Below are 9,187 nucleotides of genomic sequence, written 5' to 3'. Positions count from 1 at the left end.
CCTAACTTTTTTATTGTACAAAATTATAACATGGCTAATAAGTCAAACAGAGAAATTTTAAGTCTTGATTTCTATTCTGTTAAAGATATAACGAATCCTCAATTACTGAATAAGTATTAAACTTAATGTCAAATATGCAAAGTAGTCAATTCGCGAATGACAACGGAAGAAACGCAATGAATGTTGGAATTACTTCTTAACACAAACACCATAACAACCCTACAGTACAAGAATATGAGGATTAGTGAATAAACAGAAAAACATAGTTTAATTACCCAAGTCATGGTAAATTATGTTTCCCGTTCAAACTACTGTATGATTTTAATGACAGTGTAGCAAAATGCTGTAATTTAATGAATAGTCTCCATTACCTGGGATTTATGCAACCCAAGGTACACTATAACTGCAAGGTATCACAGGATAATTATCTTGGAAATGATGGTCAATTATGAATGCTTAACATAATGGTTTACATAACTATCAAAACTACTTTAGCCCTTTTGGACCTTATTAAATAAATTGTTTGTTGTCATTGACAAAAGAATGTTAGATGAATCTTTGGAGAAGAATCATGACAATGAGGTATGAAAACAGAATGTATGAAGATACTTTCCTGTACCATCTTCAGCAGTAACTGTAACATCTTCAATTATCTTTGACTGTCTTGTGCTTTATCAGCCAAAATCTAGATGAAAATGAAAATATAGATTTTAAAAAATGAGATTTTACAGATCTGACCACAGGATGGTCACTGAGGCCAACAGTGCCCTCTATGCCTTTGGGAAATTTCTGGATGGTTTACAGAGGTACATTGAGAAAGCACATATAAAGAAAGAAGCAAAAACAGAAATTGCTGGAAAGGCTCAGCAGGCCTGGCAGCAAATGCGGACAGAAATCAGAGTTAATGCTTCAGGTTCAATGATCCTTCCTCCAGAAAGAGTCACTCGACTTGAAACATTAACTCTGATTTCTCTCCACAGATGCTGCCAGACCTGCTGAGCTTTTCCAGCAATTTCTGTTTTTGTTTCTGATTTACAGTATTTGCAGCTTTTTTGGCTTTTACTTTGGAAAGAAAGAATTTGTATTTAGCACCTTTCACAAACTGAGAACATCCCAAAGCTGCATACAGCTAGAGCAGTACTTCTAAAGCGCAGTCACTTATCTATATTCCCTACCTACTCTATTCATTGTAGTCAATACATTTGAAAAAAATCTTGAGCGGATGGAGCTCACGTAATTTAAATCTGGATTCAAATACTAGATGTGGCACTCTGAAGAAGAAATGCAGGTTTAATTAACGGAAATCAAAAAATAGTTTATGGGTAAGTTGAGGACTACAGGCTAGTCAGTTTAGTTTAAGTTAGGGCTTGGGGAAGTTTTTAGAGATCATAACTCGGCACAAAATTAATAGTCACTTGGGCATGTGAATTAAGGAAAGTGAGCATGGATTTGTTAAGGGAAAAATGTGTTTAACTAACTTGCTTGAGTTTGTTTAAATGACGTTAACAAGAAGGTAGTTGAAGGTATTGTGATTATGTACTATGCATGGACTTCCAAAAGGAATTCATGAAAGTGGTGTAGAACAGATGCCAACATCCCATTAATGAATTACAAAACAAAAGACTTGTTCACAAAATTAGAGTTTATGGAATAAAAGGAGCAATAGTCATATGGGTACAAAATTGGCTGAGTGTCAGATAGGCTGACGTTTTGGGCCTAGACCCTTCATCAGATGCTGCTTGGCCTGCTGTGTTCATCCAGCTCTGCACCTTGTTGTCTCGGATCCTCCAGCATCTGCAGTTCCTACTATCTCTGAGTGTCAGATAGCTGGTTTGTTCTGGAGGGATGTTCTTCAGTGATCAGTAGTAAGATTGTTACTTTTCTTGATATATATTAATATCTTTGGGTACAGGGCAAAATTTGTACATGATACAAAATTTGGAAATATTCTGAACTGTGAGGAGAGTGTGAAACTATAAAAGGACATAGTTTGATGGAATGAACAGACTAGGAGCATATGAAATTTAATGCAGAAAAGTGTGATGTCATTCAGTTAAAACAAAATAAAAGAGTGTGTAAAAGCTAGACGACCTAGAGGTGTATGCATAAATCATTGAAGGTGGCAGATAAGGTTGAAGGAGTACAGTTAATCAAAAAAAAAAGGATCTGGAGCTTCTTAAATAAGGGCATGAAGTACAAAAAATTTAATGATAAACCTGTGTAACACATTGCTTTGGCCTTAATTATCACATCCAGTTCTGGGCACCACACTTCAGGAAGAATAGGAAGGCATCAGAAATGGCCCAGAAAAGTTTGATGAAAATGATTCCAGGGATGAACAGCTTCAGTTATGTAGACAAATTGAAGAAATTGGAGATGACCTATATGGAGAAGGTAAGGTTGAAAGGAGATTTGGTAGAGGCAATCAAAATCAGGAGGAATCCAAAGAGAGTTGATAACAAAAAAAATATGGTGGTATGATTAACAAATTGATAATGCCAATATAAGGTGATTGATTAAAGTAAAACAATCACAATGTAAATAATTTTTCTACACATTCAGTGTGTAGGATTTGGAATGCACTGCATGCGAATGTGAAGGAGGTAGAATCAATTGTGGTTTTCAAAACAGAATTAAATCATTTTCCAGAGAAGAAACATTTGCATGGTTACAGGGAGAAGGCAGAGTTGATACCAGGTGAGTTATTCTTGCAGAGAGGTGCAGAGATATGATGAACCAAATGGCTCCCTTCTATGTTGTAACCATGCAGTGATTCTAATATTTAGTGAACTGTTATAAGTCATGGTGAGATTGCCAATTGGATGCAAAATTAGCTGAACGGTAGGAGACTGAGACTGATGGTGGAGGGTTGTTTTTCAGACTGGAGGCCTGTTACCAGTAGTGTCCCCATAGGATTCGGTGCTGGGTCCACTTTTGCTTCCCATTTAGATAAATGATTTGGATGAGAATAAAGAAGGCATGGTTAGTAAGTTTGTGGATGACACCAAAATTGGTGGTAGTGAAGAAGGTTATCTAGCATTACAAAGAGAACTCGATCAGTTGGGTCAGTGAGTTTAATTTGAATAAATGCAAGGTATTGCATTTTGGTAAAACAAACAAGGGGCAAGACTTGCACTGTTAAAAGTAGGGCCTTGGGTAGTGTTGTAGAACAGATAGACCTAGGGGTTCAGGTACATAATTCTTTGAGGTTTGCATCACATGTAGATGTGGTGCTTAAGAAGGCAATTAGCACAATTGCCTTCATTGCTCAGATTTTTGAGTACAGGATTTGGAACACATTGTTGAGGCTGCATAGGACATTGGTGAGACCTCTTCTGGAATATTGTGTCTAGTTCTGGTTGCCCTGTTATAGGAAGCATATTAAGCTGGAGAGGGTTCAGAAAAGATTTTCCAGGATGTTGCTGGGAATGGAGGGTTTGAGTTTTAAGGAGAAGCAGAATAGGCTAGGACTTTTTCACTGGAGTGCAGGAGGTTGAGGGGTGACTTTATAGAGGTTTATAAAATCATGATGTGTATAGCTAAGGTGAATGGCAGGTGGGGGATTTCAAGAGTGAGGGCATATATTTTTAAAGTGAGAGGAACAAGATTAAAAAAATACATGGGGGCAACTTTTTTACACAGAGTGGTTCACGTGTGGAATGAACTCCCAGAAGAATTAATGGATGTGGGGATAGTTACAATGTTTAAAAGACATTTAGATAAGTACATAAATAAGAAATGTTTGAAGGGATATGCACCAAACGCAGGCAGTTGGGACTAGTTTAATTTGGGATTATGGTCAGCATGGACTGGTTGGATTGAAGGGTCTGTTTCCATGCTGTATGACTCAGTGACTCAAGAAAATAGCCCATATATGATGATATTGTCAAACCATTAAGCCAGGATCGTTTTGATCTGTACAAGAATACTGTGAGTTATATTTCATCTCATGACGGTAAATTAGTAGACTTGTCATTATGTCATGTTGAAGAGCTGCTTCCTGAAATGAGAATCTAGAAGAATTGGAGTTAGTGGCTTACTGATTAATCTCAGAATTTCCACACTGTACAATATCATATTTTGTTCATTAATGCTTTAGGTAAAAATTAGGAGAATTTTATTTCTTTTGGCACAACAAGAAAATGAGGTCATCGTAATGGCAAAGGAAGTGCTATCATTTCAAAGGCACAACATAAACAGATAGATACAGTATTTATGAATGAATGAGCCAATAACTTTAAAACTGTGTAGAATAAAAGAGCTCTGCACTTACTATGATAAATGGAAATACAATGGGATGATCAAATTGGTCACAATATCATTTTTTTCAATCATCTGTAGTAGTTTCTCAATTACTTTTGCAAAGATCAAGAACAATTGTAGGAAATTTAGTCAAAACTGAAGGAATTTTATTGAACTTAAATACCAATTGTACTATCTGTGTCATAATATGTAACCTTATCGTGCTGCTCTTGGCGAATAAGGTTAAATACAAAGGTAGTATGACCTTCTTTTAGCTACTTTCTTGTGAAAACTTCGCACCCATGAGAGTAATGCATGTTAGATTTTTTGAGGGGCAATGATTCAACGCTTACCGGAGTTGGGTCTTGAGAGACTTATGTTTGCAGCTACTAACGGGTTTGCATTAACAATTGTGGCTCATCAAAGTTAGGAAATTTATTTAGTCTTCAGAAGCACTTCCCCCCTCTGTTTTTGTTAATTCAGTGATATTCCTATGATTGGTGCTTATAAAGTACTATATATGGTTACAGTAGGTTGCAAAATAACCCAGCCCAACATGTCTTCAAATCTAGTTATCCACATTATTATTTCGATTGAATGAATTTTTTGGATTGGAGAATGCTGAAACAAATTATTAGCAGAAAGCTCGCTGGTTCCAATGAGCACAGTCGAATGTAAATTCCAGTATTATGCAAGAGTGCATGATCCTAGAGTCTGCCTATGCAAATCAATTGGCTAGAATCATGAAGCCAGCTATCCTGAGATGCATGTTGGTGGTGCACACCTTAAATCTTCAATTCCTAATGTCATATTTACAATTACCCAAGCTAGTTCCTGCATAGAACCAGAGCTTTGAATGCATTTGCTAGCAAAATGCTAAGCTAAATAATAGACTATCTTAACAATGACTGATTTTTGGTGAAAGAATAAGATGCCTCAATGTGCTAGTCATCGTGCTAAGAGACTGTCTCACACAGTTTCAAATCCTTTCCATCCTGGAACAGATGCAACCCTCCTGGGATGTTTTGGACACAAAAGCAGCAGACATTCTGAATCCAAAATGACATTGACTGCATATCCTGCTTTGGACTGGCTAACGCTAAAGCCAAAGGGAATTAAATGAACACCTCAAGAAAGAGAACATCAAAGAAAATGAGTTAAATGTTGGTCTTCACATGATAAGCATTATGAATTTAGCAGCTAAATGTTTCCACTTATTTTATATATTTCTTTCCTGAGCAGACATGATCGCAACACAACTCTCACAAAAATACAAAATAGCTCACTTACTACTAGTCAGCAGTAAAGAAATTAATGCCACCCCACAGAATTTTAACTTCAATTGTCAGGCTACATCCTGCAGTTGTAATTTCAAGTGAGCATCTACCATGTAGGCTGCAGGTCAGCTTTGATTCTGCAAATGACAAGGAGAGGACTACATATTCATATTCATTCCCTTGCCATTTCACAGTAACAGTATTGCAGGTCATCTGAAAAGTGTGGAAATATATTGCATTAATGAGGTAGAAATTCCCCATCTACATCAACCATACCCCTGTTCCCTCTTTGTGCTGTTAATTTGCTGAAGGCTAACGCTCATTGTCTTTCTGCCATTTTTCTCAATTGCATTCTAATAAGGCATGTACCACATTTTGGATATCTTCTCTGGTGCATACAGATTGGAAGAAAAACTGTGCTGGTTCTAGAAGCATCATTTAGCAATAGGATATATTTGTATGTATTACATCACCACTATTAGCTGTATTTATGCTTCATGTTGATATGTATAAATAACGAATTAGTTGCATCTGTCTAAAATCCTCTGGTTTGTGTGATAATATCTTCACATGCACAGAGAATTTGATATCATGACATTAGATGATATTCAATCCAGTAAGCAGATCACTAAAAGTGCAGTTACTTGAAGCTCTCAGTATGCAAGCTTGTGATAACAGAATATGGAAAAGGTACAGTTTCCAGATCCAAGAAAGCAGGCATTGCTACATGAAAGGATGCCAAGAGAGATGGTAACAAACATAATAAAAGAACAGCAAAAACAACTTTTATTTATCATATACCTTTCCAAGAATACATGTCCCAAATTGGCATGGCATTATAAAATAAGACACTGAAATGCCTAAAGATATATCAGACCAGATGACCAAAACCTTTGCTAAGGAAACAGTTCTTAAGAAGCGTTTTATAGCAAGAGAACGAGATAGTGAATCAAAGAATTTTGGATGGGAATTTCAGGCACTAGCACCCAAAAACAGCTGAAGACCCAATCACTACTGGGAGAGAGATTATAATCAAGAGGCTGAAATTAGATGAATGGAAATTTTATAGATGGTTAAGGAATGGAGGAGATTTCAGAGATGGGAACCATGCCAGGGGGCAATTTGAACACAATAATGGGAATTTTAGAATACTTAACCAAGCGCCTACATTGGATAGCAAAAGTTGGCATGTTGGGCTTGAGGTTTGATTCAAGCAATTAAAGGAATGTGAAACACCTGAATTGAAAATGTTTTGACAACTTTTCTTAAACCTGGAAGGTTTCCTATAGCTTGATCATTTCAATCTTAACAAATAAAAATCAAAGTGAAATCTCTCTCCAGGACAAAACCAATCAAAGAAATATAGAAAGCAACACTTCTTTTTTTACCTTGAAGAACAGTTGATCTGATTATTGTTCATCACATCACAAAATCCTTAGAACACTGGTTTTAAATATAATAATTAAAATGGGTATCAGTTCACAGAATTATGATCCTCTTGGGCCTTTCAACTCCCAACAAGCCCTGTGATATGAAAGTTTTGTAAAATAGCTTTGCTTGCCATTTTGGATAGTGGTAATAAAGGACTATCAACATCCAACTTCCACCATCCAATTTTATTACCAAAGACCTTGCATGGGCGAAAACTGTTTTTTTAAAAAAGGACAAATACTGACGTAAAAAGGCTGCCATGATCAGCTGAGCATGGATTGAGGCATGTCCAGGAGACCAATGTGGAATAAACAAAACCATTTGCACTGAAATTAGTATTTTATCTAACAACATCAAAACCAGGTACCTAAATCATCATCAAGAAATTCACATTTCCTATTTCAATCCACACTTGTATGATAATTTCATATTTTGGAAGGTGAAAAGTTCACCTGCAGGAAGACTGCTTGGAAAGTCAATAGAGCCATACTTGAGAACATACAAATTCATTATATTTCAGAAGCTGACTTTGATCAGCAGAGCAAAGAGTAGGAATGATATAATTGTAATAAATGAGACCTACAAGTCAGTCAGTCTCTCTCTCTCTGTCTCTCAGAGTTTCTGGCAACACTGCTTCTGCAAGTCACTGCCACACATGCAGCAAGAAATTAAATTCGCCGGCAAATTGGTTAGCAGAAAACTAAATTGCTCATTCTTTCCCATATAAAAGCTTGTAAATGACTGTTCAATTTTAATGCATGCCTTGCAAGTAAATCAATGATACAAAGCATCACTAATGATAGGACCTATTAAAAAGAGTCAATCATATGGCCAGCTAGCCCAGGCAGTGACAGAACATACTGGTTTCCCTTTTTCAATAGAACAGAGATTGCAGTAATTGTATGTGAATTTTCTAATGGATATTGTTACAACAAAACATTCATAGTACACAATTATTTGCCTCCATACTTACCATAATAAATGGTTGCAAGGTTAGTTTGGAACAAGAACTATGTGACTTCTTTCTACCATTATGGTAACACTAATGGCATTTAAAGTCAGTGTCTTAATTACTCAAACTATATTTGCAGTAAGCATGTATTTTATAAACACCCTAATTGCTGCTGTGGAAGTTTTTGGTTCTGTACACAAAGATGTAGTTATGGTTAAGTTTAACTTGTTTGAAGACAATCCTGAGGAAGGAATTTGAGACTTCATGGATAACCAGAGTTCTTTATTCTTTCAAGTCAGTGATAATTGTGTGGAGGTACCTTCTACTAAAAGCGTGCGAGGAGTAACACAGGATCAGTCAATTAGTACATATGTTGTCAGCAGCTCAGGTGCCATCCAATAGCTCGATGTGAGTGAATGTACATATCACCTTTGTACAGCTTTGGTCAGCACTGCATTCAAAAAAGAACTCCATTATAATTAGTATAAGGTATATGTGGCTTTAGTGAAAGATGCTGGTAGCATAGCCTGCTTTACTCGTAAAGTTCACAATGTTCTTATGCAGTTACCCACAATTCAATTCCTTCATCTACAGGATCACATAAAAGGAGGGAACACAGAGAGAATTTTTTGATATTTGGGAATCAATAGAAAGTTTTCAAATGCAGATGGAGTTGAATCTAGACAAATGTGAGGTATTGCTTTTGGTACAACAAACAAGCGTAGGATGCATACAAGTAATGGTAGAGCCTTGGGTAGTGTTGTAGAACAGAGGGACCCATGAGTTCAGGTACATAATTCTTTGAAGTTTGTGTCACATATAAACAGGGTGGTTAAAAAGGCAATTAGCACTTTTTCCTTCATTTTTCAGTCCTTTGAGAATAAGAGTTAGGAAGTCATGTTGAGATTGCACAAGACATTGGTGAGGCTTCTTTTGGAATACTATGTCCAGTTCTGGTTTCCCAGTTGTAGGAAAGATATTATTAAGCTGGAGGGGGTTCAGAAGAGATTTACCAGGATGTTGCCAGGTATGGAAGGTTTACGTTATTAAGAAAGGTAGGGTCGGCTGTGACTTTTTTCACTGGAGCGTAGGAGGTTGAGAGGTGATCTTATAGAATTTATAAAATAATGAGGGGTATAGATTGGGTTAAAGGTAGTTGTCTTTCCCCTAGGATGGGGGATTTTAAAACTTGAGGCACATTTTTAAGGTGAGGTTACATGAAATTTAAAAATATAGTTAATAGTCCGTAGTATTTGAACAGAGGCCTTTGAGAGATGAAATTTAA

This window comes from Rhincodon typus, unplaced genomic scaffold (assembly GCF_021869965.1).
Source record: "Rhincodon typus isolate 14 unplaced genomic scaffold, sRhiTyp1.1 hic_rhity00000645, whole genome shotgun sequence".
Lineage (NCBI taxonomy): Eukaryota > Metazoa > Chordata > Chondrichthyes > Orectolobiformes > Rhincodontidae > Rhincodon > Rhincodon typus.
The sequence above is the reverse complement of the archived record's forward strand: the minus strand, read 5'-3'. Positions refer to the sequence as shown.